Source organism: Antedon mediterranea, chromosome 1 (genome assembly GCF_964355755.1).
Source record: "Antedon mediterranea chromosome 1, ecAntMedi1.1, whole genome shotgun sequence".
NCBI classification, from domain to species: domain Eukaryota; kingdom Metazoa; phylum Echinodermata; class Crinoidea; order Comatulida; family Antedonidae; genus Antedon; species Antedon mediterranea.
In genome coordinates, this window is record NC_092670.1 from 39507232 (window position 1) to 39525631 (window position 18400).

Here is an 18400-nt window from a genome sequence, read left to right on the forward strand (position 1 = left end):
TTGAGAAGAATTTTATAAAGGTAGGAAGCCGCACACCTTTCTGTGTGGTGAGCCTGCCGCCTGCCTCGGGGTAAATACGGATGATTTGGTTAGATTTTATTTAGCTTTAACAATATTTATGTTATGGTACAGAACCTTGCAATGAAAACCACTAAGAAAACTGTCTCCAAATCACATTTAAAATAGAAAAATGAACAATCAAAATATTGTACACTAAATAGAGAAAATTGATACAGTATTATATAAACTTTTATGCTGCAGGCCCTAATGCACCCCTGGTTGTACTAATGCATCCCTGGTTGTAGGCCTACCAATGCAGTAGCATAGGACCAAACAGGGGACTGACAGACAAACCAACCTTTTATAGCAGATGTCTGTAAATTTAAAGAAATATCATTCATATTGCTGAAACATGTGAAAAGGATTAGCTATACAAAACTTAAAGGTCAGAATATTCAACACAACATATTGTAGAGTGTCAATTTGGTATATCAAATTGATTTTAAGAAAAACATAATTACATAATGACAATATGGCATTAATAATATGCAGAATTTTTTTTTAAAAACTACCTGAAAAGCGTGAGCAGAGATTTCTTGAACGAAGCAAATAAGATGAAATCAGGGACGTGTTTACCAAACTAATCCGATCAAATGAAATGATAAATTTGAACTTAAATCTGATTATTATAAGGCCAGCAGATTCATTTGCTTTTGTTTATTATCAACCAATCAGAATGCAGGTCTCATGGGAGTATGTTAACACCTCCATGTTTGATCAATAACATTGCAAATTGCGAATAAACAATCTTTAGAAATACAGCTAGCAAACAGGGTTATGTAATCGTTGTTTGTATTAAGGTGCAATTGGGAAGCTACAGTTATCAAGATATATGTAAGCCTACAGTTTACACAAAATTAAATTTATTTCCCCCCTCCCCTCAGTTTGAATTTTTTTCAATGTTCAATAAATGAATTTGAAATTTAGCAATGCTTTTGACATGTTTGTAATAATAGTTTTTATTAATTTTAGTCATCATGGTAAAAAAAAAGACTATATTTTAACTTTGTTTTCATTTTGTAATAAATCAAAATCATAGTAAAAGAAAAATTGATTTTTGTAAAATTGCATAAAACATGACAATAAAAACTATAAATTACATCATAAAATACATATTCAGAAAAAATATTGCATAAATAAAGAAAATGAACAAATCATTTTGACAATTGTGTACTGTATATTACTAAATAATACTTCTAGGCCTATTATATTTTAACACGTTCACTGCCACGGCGTATTTATACGTCAAAAATTGCGTGTCGCTACTTGCCAAGACGTAATACTACGTCAAAATCGTAGCACTTTTGTATTGTATGTAGAATCGCTGGCAGTGGTGATTGGAACAGGAATTATCGCATGGCAGTTTATGAATGATGTACGTAAACGATAATCTAAAAATAAATGTCATATGTTTGTTTGTGTTTATTCCCTCATGCATTGAATATGGTTGATACGATGGCGCCCTCACACTCAATATAATCATCTCAAACATGTCATAAATTGCGCTAATAGTAAATAAAAATAATAAAGGATGAAATGATTCAGTGTGGTTTACTGTTTTTATCTCTCGATGATAGGGTGGGTCAGAGGATGGGGGTCAGATATTGACCCCATCATGATAGTCTGTGACCAGATGTTACACTTTCAAACTGTAATTTAATATGTAAACGGGACTTGGCACTGGGACAGAAATTACGGAAAATGCCTTGGCAGTCAATGTGTTAAATAATTGCAACCAATAATAATTATCACATTTCTAAAGCACCATTTTCATGAATAATCACGTTCAAAGACGCTTTACATAGCACATTATTACCACCCCGGTCATTTTTTGGATCAAACATGTATGGAAACATACTCCCATAATGCAGCTAGTAATCAGCGCAAAGTTAGTTGTGTCTTGATCTAACCGGTAGGTACACATTTTATACACCAAAACATTTTTTTTATAAACCAGACAAATTTAAACCAGTAAATAAATGAGCAAACATGGTTAATGTTGAACACGATTAAGCATAGCCTAAAAACTACCCAAACAAAAAAGTTAAATATTATAATAACTTAGTAACCCAGGGATGCATTACATGGACACTATCAATGGCATTGACATTCTAGCTTCTTATTATTATCTTATAACAAAGGATTTTTAAATGCCATTTTGGACCTTGGTATAATTGCAACCAAATCGGAGGCTGATAAGCAATGATTATTTGTCATAAACAAATTCAACTATAATATTTCAAACATAACATACACAAACACTGATTTGCATGTGGATTCATTTCGGTCACCCTCACACGCTGTTGTTGTCAGTACGCTTAGCTTTCTGGGAAATAGGCCTACTAACAATGCTGGTTTAATGCTGGGTGCTGTATATACTGGAGAGTGATGGTGTAATGGTAATATCAGACTAGCATGTGATAGGCATGGGTTTGAGGTTATCTGTACCATACTAATTACATCCTTAGGCAAGATGCTTTACTCTCATTGCCTCGTCGGATGGGATGTAAAGCTGTTGGTTCCGTGTATTTAACAGTGCACGTTAAAGAACTTAGTACACTATTCAAAAAGAGTAGGGGATCGTCTCCCGGTGTGCTGATCTGGTAGGCGCTCTGCACAGCTGGCTGCCGTGGGTCCGTGAAGGGCCTAATTCGAATTTCCTCAGTTTCAAGTTAAGCTTGAGGACAATATGAATACCTTTATCTTTAATCATGAGGTACATGGTTTAAATTCAACTGCAATGTACAAATATAAAATTTTTTTAACATTTTATTATATCTTTTATTATAAGTGGATGTTCACACCATTGTTAATGGCTTATGTTGTTCTTGGACCTTCCTAGGACATCCAATTCTCCCGTTGTGTATGCTTGTATTGTTTTTCCTGAATAATTAACAATTATAAGTTTACTTTCAATATACAAAAATTGTTCTCTTCCACTGGTATGGATATTTTTGTTTACAAACCTAAATTAGTGAGAACTACATCATATAACCAATTAGATATATATTTTATGTTCCTAATATCTTTTATTACTTAATTTATTTGTACATCAAAAACCCTGGATAGGGCAGTACCATATTTAACTTGCCTTTGATGTGGGTATGAACAATTAAATTACAAACATCAAAGAAGCAGCTACCATTGTGGTGTTTGAGACCACACCCATACTGAGGGCTGGGTAGGGTGTGGCTAAACTGTCAATATGATGGTACTGTACATGCTGGCTTCATTGTTCTCATACTAAAGTAAGCCTAGTATAGACTTTCTGTCAGTAGTGCAGATAAATAACATTATTAATTAAAACAAATTGATTTATATGGGTTTTCATTGATGTACTTATTCTTATTCTATTTTCCTCTTTTGTGGGCATTTTTTTACTCACTGTTATTTCTTAGACAAATATTTAAAAGGATATTTTGGACATTAAGACTGTTTGAAAATGTAAATAAAACTACCCTATTCTGGAGTATAATATACAACAAGTTAGAAATATATATAAAATTACTAAATTGAAAAAACTTTTTGATACCTATTTTTGACATTAATCATATTACTGTATGTTGGATTATCCCCTGCCATTATAATATAATACATAAGTAGATCATTCATTATTATAGAGGCTTAGGTAACCCAGAAATTCCAAAAAATTCCGGTTTCAGGTAATAAACAACAGTTACTAAGCTCATGGAGGTTAAGCTTAACCATAGAGCTATCTAATTTTATAGCTCCATGGCTTAACCATTCAAACATGATAGACACATATCTCTGATGTCACTTATTATTTTTGGGTAATTTTAACGTCAAAGTCATTTTCAGCATGAGTGAGTGTTGATCTAAAACCAGTCGAGTTATTATTCTTTACCAAATATATGATCATCAATATTGTCAAAGTAACAAAGCCGTTTAAATGTTACTCTACCTGTACTTAAAAAATAAATTCAATTGACATATTGTCCAATATTTTTATTACAGTGAATTAATGTATGTTGAAGACAGTAGTCTTCGCCTGCATTGTGAATCTACATAACTTTATATTTGAGGTTATGGTTGCTAGTGGGAGTTTTTTACTTCTTGTACTGATCTTCTTTCCCTTAGGGCATAGTTTGGCTGAACGAGAACAATAAAAAGCAAATAATTATTATATTTAAATGACGATTGTTGGTTAGTGATGTCAATGACACAGTGTACTATGGTATAGTCAGAATGAATTATGAATAGGTTCCATGCTGCAGCCATCATAAAATAATGTCACAAAATTCTTTTGTTGCTAAAAAATACCGGAAAGGTGTTTACTATATACTTGAGTGAAAAGTTCAAGTAAATCTTATTACATTGATACATTAACTCGGTGGTAGAAAGACTTTTAATGGTTTTAAATTTATACAATCAATATTACGGGTGGATTCAGGGAGGCCCAGACGGCCCGGGCCCTCTCTAAATTTCACTAATTGTAATGCAAAAGATTGGACATCAAATTAAGTTCACCACTTAAATTTCACTACTTTTAGGCCCTGGTTCCCCCTCCCTCCACTATTTCAAAATTCTGGATCCGCCACTGTATATTACTGCAGCTTGGAAAGGAACTGTCCACCCTATCACATAATGCCAAGGCTTAGCACAATGAGCTCCTAACAGCTCATTCTCCTACGTTCATAACAAAATATGGGACTCACCTTTACCACCATAATACCTGTACATACAAACTATTTTTGTTGTTGCGATAAGAGTAACTTTAGTTAGTAGATGTTAGTTGTGTCAACCGGTGGAATTGTTAGAAATAAATAAGGAAAGACCTACCTACAGTATAGATGTCATCTATGGCTTATCGTACCTACAGTAGCTCACCTATGGTATTTGGTTGACTGTATTGACAATTGCAATCATTTTTATTTATAGGCCTTGTGTAAATGTGTAGACCTATAATCTAATCGAGCATGAAGTATAATTAATTTCCAGGACCATGAATCAAAGTCACCTATATGCCTACGTGCATTCGCATTATTGATGTCAGGCTTGTTTCCATAGGCCACCATGTTATACCACATCAAACGAAATCTTACAAAAACATTTGAAACTCTGAATGATGAATAGTGTTGAAACGACATCACACTCCAGAAAAATGTAGAGATAACTCACACTCTAAAGATGATGGACTTATTAGCGATTAAAAAGGGCTATATTTGAGTCTTGCAGGGTAATCTGTTATTAGCTGCTTCATAGGCCTACCTATGTTACAATATGTTATTTCTTTTCTGCTGCTTTATAGAAATTTTAAAATGTTTGTTGATATAAATGATAACATTCAATGTGTAAGGCTCTCACTACACTATCAAACTTTATGTGTTAAAAAAATGTGATGTGACCATATATAAACATAATGATAGCATACCATATTTGGGTGTATTACTACCATATTTGGGGACATCACACTTTTTTTGTCACAAAAAGTTTGATAGTGTAGACAGAGCTTATGCTAAAAACTAGAACATTTATGAGAGTAAAGAATGTACGGATGTCACTCAAACTGGACAGTTCTTTGATGTATGTAAGTTTTACTTTGTATACAACCACTTCAGATAATGCTGTTTTGAATGCAACAATAAATAATAATGTACAAGACCACACATTGATGAGGAGACACATCATCTCTAAGAAACATCATGGCAGTCTCAAAGGTTCATACTTTCCAAATTATTTATTAAGTTTGCCGACACTTACTGCCATACAATGCATACAGGGTAGATCCTGTGATCTTAAAGCTCTGTCCACACTATCAAACTTTGTGACAAATTTGATGTGCCCATATAATGTACATGATGATGTCATAAATGTATATACCAATAGATAAAAGTTTTGGTCTTCTCTCCTTCATCATTTTTTGTGTGTAATGTATTATACCATATGGACAATTGTCTGAAATAAAAGTTGAATTGAAAAATAACTACCATATTTAAGCATATCACTACTAATACTACTATACTATATTTGGGCACATCACACTTTTTTTTGTCAAACTAGTTTGATAGTGTAGACAGAGCTTTATGACAAACAATAGTATTAGTGGAAAGAGTACACAGTTTCTAATTGGCTTTAGGAATTTAGCCCACATTATTGAAACCCTACAATGACTACTACCACTAATGGGCCATTAAAGTCTCATAACCCCAATATTACAGCCCCATATGTCATCATCAATAAAAACAAATTGTACTTTAATCTCCTCTGAAGTGGTATCTTGGGGGCTTTTGGGAATTGCTTAGTTAAAAAGCAAATGAAGGCTTAATAGCATGAAGGAGCCAGGGTGGTTTAGGGTGGAAGAAGTGGTGGTATGTCAACTGGTATGTAGGACTAGGCCAACCTTTAAATTTATTCAGTTGTTGTGAAGGAGAAGAAGGCATATCCAAATCAATCAAAAAACCATTAGAAGTAGTTAAGTGGTTTGGGTGACTGTGGTTAAGCTAGGCCACTGGGTACCTTTAATTCCTCTTGGTAGGGAGAGGTTGTCACAGATGGGATTGTACATTTGTCAGTGATAGTTTTGGGCATTTTTAAATCAATCAAAGGGCTATTAGAACAACTTAGTGTATGTTCAGACTCACAGGATCGTTAGCGTAATTAAATCTACCCCTCTGCTAGTAGAGATAGTAATGCCGGCGGTGAGGTGTAACAGCTGCCTAAAGCTAATCTGCGGCGTAGTTTAGACACAAATGTTATAAAACTCTACCGTAACGCAGTCTGAACATAACCTTAGTAATTTTTGTAGTATATTCTAAAACTGCATATTTAAGAATAAGATACAGATTGGCAAGTGTGAATGTAAGTAAAAGGCAAATAAGTTACAATAAATACATTTTGGGATTTTAGTTATGGATTTATATGGAAAGCAAGTGTTTTATGAATTGTGTGTTTCCATTAATAGTAGGCAATGCAATTAGAGAAAATTTAAATAAATTAGCAGATCAGTCACTTGCGATTTGTCTAATTACTTACGCTGCATATACAGTACATTATTACATAATATGTCTAGTAGAAAACAGAGGTTTAGGAAACAAAGTCAGAACACTGGACTCCTTTCATATAACATAACAATATTTAAATAGTCAGACACCAACCCAATTACAAGTAAGATTTATGACACAAACCAATCTCAAATTCTGTACCTGAGAATTCAACCATAAATAAAGAATGGAACTATGTAAATCAACTGACATTGTTTTAACCTCAGAAATAAATATTTAACTCACTTGACATTATGGTCTGGTATGTAGGCTAGTTTACAGATTCGTTGAGGGATATCCCAAGCTTTCCCAAGTGGTACAGTACATGCAAATATTACACATTTTACTCCCAGTGTTTTAGAAGTAATCAACAAACATTTTCTTAAATTATTTTTACAAATAATTATTTAAAATAACTAATTTTCAGTATTAAGTACAGGACTCTTATATAATGTTTACTCATTAAGCTCTGTCTACCAGTGGTGGCGCCAGGGGGGGTGGGGGGCGAAAGCTCGGGAAAGATCATTTCTTTTCTGGTAAAAAATAAAACCATATTAAGTGTACTACTATATATTTTAAGTAACTGCGGCATTCCATTTTCGACGTACGTACAATATACTGACAGCGAAGTAAACAGTATGATGTGGTACGCATCTTTCATGGCTCACTGCGGTATACGCGTCGACATATCTGGGCTGTATCATATTACATCCAGGGACCAAAATGTGTATTTTTCAGATTCCAGGCGAAAATCGAAAATTCATTTGCAACTACGCATCGACGTACGTTCATACAGGGATAAAGGTACGAGTTATGTTCTCACGGTTCAGTTTACGAATTGTTTCAATTTACCAATAAACCTTGGTGTACCGCGTATATGTTCGCTGTCGATTAAAGGGGTTTGGGTGGGGGTTCGATTGGGAAAAGGACTCGAAGCGGTTGGCCCGAACCATAAAACAGGGTCTGGTCACGTTTCTTTTCGCGCATAAATCTCGATCTAGGGTAGGTGGGTGAAGAGGGTGGCTAGCCACCTCCCTTAATTCTAAAGGGAAAAACAAGATGCACCAAACCCGTGACCGTCGCTAGACGCGGATTCAACGCACTTGACTCTTTTAATTAAGAAGAGTAGGCTAGAGCTATAGTTGTGTAAATAGCCCTACATAGTGAAAGAACTATTTATGAATTCAAGAGTTTAAAAAGAAAACGCAATTTAAAATCTTCGGAAAATACCCACAACTGAGTTATTTTCAAAACACATGCACTCCCACTACCAGCATCACGTTGTCTTAGCTCGCTCCTCGTGTGAATGCTGACGTCATCACTCTCCAAAAATACACCATTTTCCGCCCTGTAGCGTGGACCTGTATATTTACACCCCTGTACAGAGTAGAGTGTAATATCGTGAACTTTTTTCTCGCGTATGAAGGTTTTTTATATAATGGTATGCAGTATAAACGATAAAAAAAAACGATAAACATGATGTTCTTTTATTATTATTTCATAGGCATAACATAAACATGAAATGTCTTGTTCTATGTACACGGCCGAAAAAACGGCATTTTATTGATTTGTGTTATAGACACGGCGATTACGGCAATCATCATTGTATACGGTACTAAATTACATTGAGTTATTCACCTGGCTATAGGGTATATATCTGAGGTTAACAGACCACCAAAGCACAGTCGTACACTAAACACATGCACTATCGAAGCATTTTCGGATCAAAGTTTATTATTAGTTCGTCGAAAAAGATCCGTATTAGAGTATTTAGGAAAGATTTATTTAAATTTACATTATTATGTGACATTGTTATTAAATGTAATGGAAACAGTTGCTCTAGCCTATTAAACAGTGTGTAAGCATCTATTTTTTCAAAATTTTCTGAGGCCCCTCCCAAACCCACCCCCGCTTTCGCGCGTACGGCCCCCGTGGGGGAATTCGGCTCCCCCGTGGGGGAATTCGGCCCCCCCGTCGGGGAAATCCTGGCGCAACCACTGCTGTCTACACTATCAAACTAATTTGACAAAAAAGTGTGATGTGCCCAAATATGGTAGTGATATGACATCACATACTGTTTGATAGTGGATAGACTGCAATTGAAGCTTAACATTTGTTATCCAAGGCTATTCAGACATAACCACAAAGGTATGACAAAAAAAGGAACTTAAAGAAAACAGGGTCCAACCCTCTCCTGCCTTAGGGTTTCCTTATCTTAAACTTTCGCTTAATAAACTTAGTTTCTCACTCTACAGGTCTAGTAGTAGTATGTGTAACAGTCAGATAACACAGTCAATTTGGAAAACAAAAAAGAAAACATCAATCATATAAACCTAAAAATAGTAAAAAATGTAAGTTGGAACCAAAATGATTTGGATATGAATGAAAGTGACAATAACAACACCACCTGTTTGGCAGTTCTCATTTATAATACTGTTATATGATCAACAAGATGAAAGACAAACCTATAATTGTAACTGTAGCACAAGTGCTTGTAACCAAAACACAAAAGCAGGTCAGCTGGCTAAGCACCCTATGCTGCATATAACAGTATGGCTTGGTTCAAAATCCCATGCCAATTCAAAATCATTGGAAATATGCAAAGGGCACATTGAATATCTCGGCCTCAGTGGCAGATCCTACGCCGCCATTTTTTTTGTATTAATGACAATATGCTCCATAACAATTTTAAAATTGTAAAATGAAGTACAATATTCTATCTTTTTCATTGAAATTTCAGCTGGAATTTTAGGTTGTGGGTGGAGAGAAGAAGACCAACATCCCCACCCTCTTTTGTGTCCTACTGTCCCAATCCATTCCACTACTGTAGCCCATGGCCATAATTTCCCTTCTATCTGTCCCTCACTTTAGACAAGAAAAATATCCTTGGTGAAACTGTACTTTATTAAAGATCATGTTGAACTTGAAAACATTGCAGATGTAGACAAAACATAATTACGCTCACTATATGACAGAGACAAGACTGGACGTTAATCTACAAACAGTTACAAACATCAGTTGGAAAAACCTTCACAAAGTTTCTACAAGCCGATAAAAACCAACAAGACACCAATTTGTATACCTACAAAATATGTCGCTAATTTACAACATGCTAGGATAACATTACACTTGTTACGACCCCGCACGATTTGATATGCAAACCATTTGTACTAATCAACCTCCTGCTAGTAAAAACACCATTGGATATCCTGGTACTAGGGGAGGTGTGTGTGGACGGTATGGGATGCCAACTGTGTCAATGTAACTAACAGTTTTTGGTCCAGCATGGTGTATTTCAATCTAAAAGATTAAATTCCTCCCTTCAAAGTATGTAGCATGCTTGATAATATGTTACTAACGATGTTACAGGGGTTACCCCACTTCGAACCCTCAAGAATAACAGATTGAACAACAGCAAAAGGTAGTCTAGTCATTTTATGAATACCTCCCCTTAAAGGAAAGGAACACCCTGGGCTAAATGTGCCACTGTGCTTATAGATAAATGTAATAAAAACATGATTACAATGGTTCAAGGTACAATAGTAAGCAATTTAGTTAAAAAATAGACTTTTAAACGACAACATATCGGAAATTGAACAGCGCCATTTTGACAGGTTAAGAGCAAATATGTGACGTCAGATTAGGTGGACGCATTCAAGCAAATCCAAGCGTCCATCGTCTTAGTACAGTATTTCAATATGGAAGTGCGGGATATAACCATAAATAAAATCAATTAAATAGCCTAACATACCTAATAATTCGGAATATGGCTTGGAGTTTTTATAATTCAGAAAATTTGGAACCAGAATATACAGAAAGAGAGTTAGTTTTGCGTTGTGCAGATGAGGAAAAAAGAAGAGAAGAAGAACATTCTCGAGCATAACAAGCCGTCGAAGAATGGTGTACTTGCGGCCAGTGTATCTGTACTGTATGCCTTACTAGGCCTAGAACTCGTGTTGAACGAAAATAAAGTAGACACTGCATCGTCAACTAACAGCCTCCGTTTGGAAGGTTTACCAGTTAATTCCCCTACCAAATCCCGTTTGAAACAGCTAGGCAATAAAAGTAACAATAGATTAATAATAACTGAAAGATTTACGAATTGGCTTGCAGAAGAAAAGATCGAGCGAAGGTTTGTTTACCAAGCCAGCGCATGCTCATACCGTGTCATCGCCGTCCTGCATGACCGCATGTCGCGTTATTAGCCAATCATATTAGCGGATTCGCTTATCCAATAGAAGCGCCGAATGCAACCGCGAATCTTAAAATTTTCGTCGGCCGTATCTGACGTCACAAACAGGCTGCCATGAGCACAAGATGGCGATTTTCAAATGTCTTGAAAACAGCTTTAAAATCCTGTTTACTAGAAAACTACAAATCCGATTTAAACATAAATTGTTCTGAATATTAAGTTGGTAGGGTTACTTTTATAATAGTTAGGTAAAATATTAGGTTGTTCCTTTCCTTTAATCAGAGTGCCTCAAATCAGGAAAAACTTAGTACTAGTACAGTATCAATACCTTTTAATATCACAGCATATTTATTCAAATTTTACATGTTTAAATACGAATATTTCACTAAATATCTGTTTCTCAGAAACCATTTTCTGAAAACAAAACTATTCAACTGACATATTGAATTATTTGAGATGCAAAATTTGAAAAAATAAACAACATTTTACTGTAGAGGCTGAGCAAACTAAATAAAATATACCAAGCTACACAATGCATTTATGACAACCACACACGGTGAAAAAAATAAGTGTATTTACAAAATGCGCCACCACCCCCAAGGGAAGGCGAGGCAACAGGGGTCTATCGGGATTTGGCAAAAATAATACAGCAACAAAGAAAAGCAGACTATGATTACTTGATGACGTCTGATTATCATGAAATATTTGTAAGCCTCAAGTAATGTAAACAAGTTGTTAATTTACTTGCTGCAAAATTTGATAAAGACATATTATTATAGACACTACGCTTTGAAAATACTTTCTTAAAATGAGTAGGGGCAAAGAAATAATCAATGTAAATTAATAAAAATAGACACTTAATAGTATTTGTTCAAATGTTATTTATACAGTTTAAATATTATTGCTTGCATACATTTTTAATTTTTATTGATTAATTCTGCTTAAGCTTTGAGTAAACTTAAGCAACTTTCTCATGGTTTTGAGTGCTGTTGGATTCCATGTTGGTTTAGGAGCTATTTTTGGTTTAAACGATAAATTAGTTAGAGAAATAATAGTAAATAGTATATTTACATTTGTCTTGATTTGAATTTTCAACTCAGCCGAACCATCTTTGGACACCAACAACTTACATTTCTCTTCAATGATATCTATATTAAAAAAAAAAACAAATGACATACATTAGTAAGTAGTATATGAATATGAATCAATACATTTAGACACTTCATCATTATTACATTTAATAAATCATTATTACATTTAATAAATTGATCATTTATTGTAATAAATCATTATGTCTCTTCTTCTTAAAACTTCCTTGTTCAAAATACTTTTGGTCTTATAGCATTGAAAATGATTGACTTTAGTAAATGTAGTATATAAATTATATTAATTAATAAACACTTATATAAATCCATAATAGAAAAATAAAGCTTAAAAAAGAAGAACGACATTTCGACTCCATCATGGGGTCATTATCAAGTCCAATGAATTAAATATAAAAAGACATATCACTACATTTTATAAATCCTTTTAATGCAATTTAAGTCTCCTTTTAAACTCCTTTGTTCAAAATATTTTGGTCTTGCTTATTCTGAATAAATATTATTATTATTAAAACAAATTGAAAAGGAAGAAAAATACTTACATTTTAGGCGTCTTGATGTTACAACTTAAATCCAGGTTATGTTGGTAAACGATAAAATGTAATTCTTCCAATGACAACTTGCTCTTTGGCCTCTATTAAATGTTTCAGATTCTTTACAGGTAGTAAAAAGTAAAAAGTGACTATTCCCTGGATATGATGCTTAATTTCTGTAAGTAGGACTTTACTCCAATACACCCATCTGCACTCTACAAGAGAAAGCAAGTAAATGATTATAAAAACCAGTACAGTATCATTCACAAAAGGCAGTGGATTAAACCATTATTTCACAGGGGTGATGGTTTAATCATATAGATGATGTTTCTCTATTGCACAAAACACCATTTGATATGGTTGCAAGACCGGCAAAGTTTGTGCATTTTGACAAAATAGTATCAGGAATTTTTAAACAAAATCATAATTTGTAGATCAAATTACAAATATTAATATACAGTATCTTTTGAAGACAATTCATGTAGGGAATTACTTGACACCAATTTGGAGCTAATTGATGATACCAAGCTGTGCTAAGTATTCCAGCTCACTTTGAACACAAGTGAAACGCACTCTTATGATATTGATACTTTGAAAATGTTTTGTCAAAGTTAAGTATGTAGATCTTTGCTTAAGTACTACATAACTTCATCTACTTTGAAAGTGGTCATTGTATTATCAAATGTAGCATAAAAGATGACCGATACTGGTTTTTGAAATAGAGTGGGGGAGGGGGGGGGGTGGTCCTGGTTCTAAAAATTGTAAAATTAAGTGCTAAGCTTACCTATGTCCTATCTTTTGCAATGTATTTTTTTTCAAAATTTAGGGGAGGGGGTATGTGCCGGTTAGGATACAATTTAGTACTCAACATCAATTTAATTATTACAGAATCATTAATTATGCAATAATGTATTAATAATGGTAATGGGTACATATAGCCTCTGGGGCTGGTCTTTATAAGTAGGGACCATCGAGTAAATATTGCTTTAAAATAAAAAAAATACAACAAAAGCTGACCATATATATTACACATTAATATCAATTTCATGAATTGTTGTACCCCATTTTTAACAGATAGGCAGCCTTCTTTAGTGTATGTTAATTGCTTGACATACAGTAGGCTAATGCTCTGCTTATGATGTGACTGTCCATAAACTTTTTATGACATGATTACAAAGATTCAAGGAATGTACTTAGTTGACACACCAATCTCACTGAAAGCATTTAAGATTTCTACCACATCCCATCTCTGAACAATGCTAACATAAGTGGACTTCTATCATGAATTATGGGAGATGTAGTTAATTGAAAGATTCAAGATTCAATTTTATTTTGCCAATTAAAATGGAAATAATGATAATGGTATGAAAATAAACATTAAACTGCCAAGGCTACAAAAAGTCTATTTAAATGATTTCAAAATAAAATACTAGTTGAATACACAAATAAAAGGACAGCTGCAATCTATGAATTCAGTTTATTTCTTCCTCACTTAAATCAATTATTCACAAGTTTGTCTGCTAATTGGATGTTGAGGAACACTAATTAAAAAATACTCTTGACAATATACAATACAGTATAGCCACTGTATTCAAATATGTGGGGCAAGGAAAAGGAGGAAAACAGTAATTAGAAAATCTGTACCAGGAATAATATACAGTAAAATTAATATATTTCCGTACATCTTTAAAAAATAGATACATTCATTTCCTGGTACGAAATGAGTAGATGAAAGGAGTATTGCCAGACCACTTTTTTACAAATAAAAATCATGTAAGAATATAATTACCATGACATTCAATATTACAATTTTTTATTACTGGTATATGTATTTATAAATATAAAGAGTAAATGAAAAGAGTAAGGACTATTTAAAAAAAAATTGTCTATTTTCAATAGTCTCGCACCTAATGCGTAAAACTTAGAAGGTATGAATCATTAATTTACTTTCTATTCATTTGTTTAAATTTTGATTATTTTATTGATAATTATATTTATAGCCTTTCTCTCGGTATTATCAATTCTTTCGTTCTGGTATGCAGTTTATTACTTATAAGCCTTAATCGTTTATAAATACATTTTCTGATTATTAAATCTCTAAAAACATCATGACTGTAGGCCTAATGCAATATCAATAAAGCTTTTAAAACTGCCTTGATTTCAATGTTTATGCAAAGATTATAAATTCTCAGATTATAACTAATAACTTAAAGCAACACTTTTCATCAACAGAAATTAAACTTAAGTCACATACTATAGGGCATTATCCTGCTATATATAAATCCATGCTTTAAGCAACTAAGTAAAGTACTTAGAACCTAATTAGCAATTTTATGCTCTGGTGGATTTACTTAATACTTTAGACTCATGGTTCAAATCACTCCTAGCACAAAGTGATATATGTGAGCCTAAATAATTCAAAAGGTGTTAAATTATGAAATAGACCGGAATTTTGCAAAAATATTAAGAACTTTTATGCCAATCATTTAAGACAGTGACCTTATTAAAATAACCTGGAATACCCTAATTATGTCCAACACTTGAATTTGTTTATTGTTTTTCACAGTGTATTTGGGAACTCCACAATTCAATTATTACAACTTTCAGCATCACTTACTACTGAAGCTAGTGGCAGATCATGGTATTTTGAAATAAGGGGAGAGGTGAGAGAGCTACTGTAGTTGGTGGTGCAGATGAGTTATTGGAAATTGGCAAAACTGGTGAACTTACCTAATGCCCTATATTTTACAAAAGGTTCAATGGGATGTGTCTCTTTCCATACCTCCACAATTTACTGGTTCATCAGAACTTTTTATTATTTATATATTCTAAAGTTTTCAATTTCAAGTTCCAGCAATATTTGAAAACAGCATTGTATATATTCTAAAGAAATTCAACATTTAATCAATTTAACTTTCAAAGAATGCCTTTGTAAGAGTTATATAAACACACAAAAGTGTCTCTATTTTAATTTCGGTTAAATTCAATTTAGCAAATGAGCAATGACTTCCAATTTTTGTTTAAGATACTCAAGGAAAACAAAATCAATAGACATAAAAAAAAAATCAGCTAATTAAAAATACACACAAAATAAAAGATATTACAAGCCAGGGAAAATAAGTATTTTGTTGGGGTTCCTGTTTGAGAGAAAACATGAAATGCAATGAACTGAAAAGTCGGAGAAGAATGAGGACAATTAACTTTCCAAATGATCTATAATTGTAAAACTAAAAGTTAATTTTCACTTTAAAAAGTACAAATTCCAAAGGTCAAGATCAAATGTTATTATAATATCTTCAAGGTTAAAACTGTCATGGCCGCCATTAAAATATTCTATGGTTTCTTTGGGACATAAAATTTAATTGGATAGTTTATGAGGTTTTAAAGAATTTTATACAGAATTAATTTGCGAGTTTGGCTTTATAATATGACACTAGGAAATATTGAATCAGAAATAATTATAAAGTATATAGTATGGATATAAAATAATGCCAATAAAAGTATAACCTATCTTCTTTTTTTTCAAGAGAATGGAAGCATTAAGAAACAGTTACCATGTGGTAGCTTATATTTTACTACCGATTTTACTACAAGAAAAATGCGTATTTAGAAACTTGGACTGGGTATGCGCACATCCCAAAGCACGTCTGAAAAAAAGAGAGTCTATGAAAACATTTTCTGAAAAATATCGAGATGCATGTAGACGGTAGTTACTGTGAGATGAGCTGTGTTTTTTTAAAGAAATATTTCTTGTTTATTCTTTATTTCAAAACTACAACTGTGGCTTGCTCATATCTCCAATCTACTTTTTGTGGGTATAAAATGATAAAATCATAAAATATTTGAATATAGAAATTCCTTTTTTGATCAAACCAATGGTAAAATACAAAATTAGATTTTTAGAAAATTATTTAAATTTGAAATATTGAAAACTGTAAATTTTGGTGATTTAGAAATAAAAAAGTGTCTTTCTTGTCCATCATCCACCCAACGGACAATGAATTCTGTATTCTAATTCTTTCTATCTACTTCACCACACAATAACCCGATTTGAGGCCCGTTGTCTGGCGGTAGCAGCACCCTGTAAGCTGTTGGGAACAATGGTAAGATCGAGGACCCTAGCAAGAGTAGAATACAGTGTAAATATAATATAGAGACCTGTATAAACATTATATCATCCTTTAGATTGTCAACAACAAAGGTAAGTGATGGATCTTGTTATTCACAATATACATAGCAAACATTCATGTAATGCTTACAATGGTTGGTAAGGGCTATGTTACTTAAATTGAACAAAATAATGTGAAGGTCTATTGTAAAAAATAGACTTGTACATAACATATGCCTACTGCTGCACATATAAAATAAATTCATGATTACAGTTTTCTTACTGCATTTAAAATTAATTTCAGTCTGTAGTGAAGTACTTTTCAACATTGTATAGTATTAATAAAAAGTATAAAATGTTTTTATATTATAAAGTTATAATCTTTCTGATATGATGCTTGGACTCCACAATCAAAGCAAAGTTTACAAGGGTACCATTTTTTTTTACATATTATTTTTTAGAAATTTTACATTGTATTTTCTTCAAATAAATGTGTTCAATATTTTATCTTCTTGAATATGTTGATGTGAAAATGCCTTGATTTATTAAGACATTTAATAAAGCTAACTTGTGATGTATTTAAACACGCTTTATGCACAGAATATTTTAATATATGTGCAGGTATATTACATTTAAATAATATATTTACAACAATACAAGCTAATGTAGTGATTTGTTTATTTATTATTTATTTCAAAAACACATCCCAAGGGAGAAGCTGTACATATATAATAGTACATACTTTTATAAAATACACAGCATAAATTGTTAATGTTATATTTATGATTAAAGAACATTTAATATTACTTCGATCATCCAAGCTTTAATGTAGGCTACAATAACTAAAAAATATCTCCCCCCACCCCACCCCCCAAAAAAAATCTACATACAAATCTGTAGAACTACCCTACCTTTGGCATTTGCGGATTCCAATGATTAAAATATTGATGAACATCAAAAAACTACCTCAAAAGGAACTGTTGTGTGGAACATATCAAGGCTAACAATAAAGCTACAAATGGCAGTCAACCTCACGTTCACAAACACTGGGTGATCACATGTTCCGGATTGTTCATTGTCATTGGTCTCGGAAACAACACTGTGTAGTTTTATTTACTTAAGTGATAAACGTTTGTAACGAGCATTTACTGAGTGTTGGGTGTTGTGTTAAATCTTACATGCGATTATAACACCCTAAGGCACATAGTGTACTACCAATACAGTATGTACTTTGAGGTTATAGTACTTTGTACTGTACTTAGTACCAGGTAAGGCCATCTCATTTCACTGGTAGTCTAACATACAAAACAATACAATACATGCATTGTAATTCAATTACATTGTGATGATAACGAATGGTCTATAATAGTTCTAACTTTAGTATGTTTTATGTTATATAATTG

At 33.0% G+C, this 18400-nt stretch overlaps 2 protein-coding genes across 4 annotated transcripts in view; both read right to left on the minus strand.

Moving 5' to 3' along the window:
• LOC140039468 (large ribosomal subunit protein uL5) overlaps window positions 1-18400 on the minus strand; it is a 60301-nt gene that overhangs the window by 19442 nt on the left and 22459 nt on the right. The window lies entirely within an intron of this gene.
• LOC140039553 (ly6/PLAUR domain-containing protein 6-like) overlaps window positions 1-18400 on the minus strand; it is a 30348-nt gene that overhangs the window by 8302 nt on the left and 3646 nt on the right. For 2 of the 3 annotated variants that reach the window (XM_072085181.1, XM_072085172.1), the window contains exons 2-3: window positions 12899-13104; window positions 12325-12401 (exon numbers count right to left, since the gene is read on the minus strand). The gene's annotated coding sequence lies outside the window, so the exon portion shown is untranslated. Of the gene's footprint in view, window positions 1-12324; window positions 12402-12898; window positions 13105-17908; window positions 17989-18400 lie in introns of those variants that run through there. The other variant, XM_072085166.1, reaches the window with a different exon arrangement.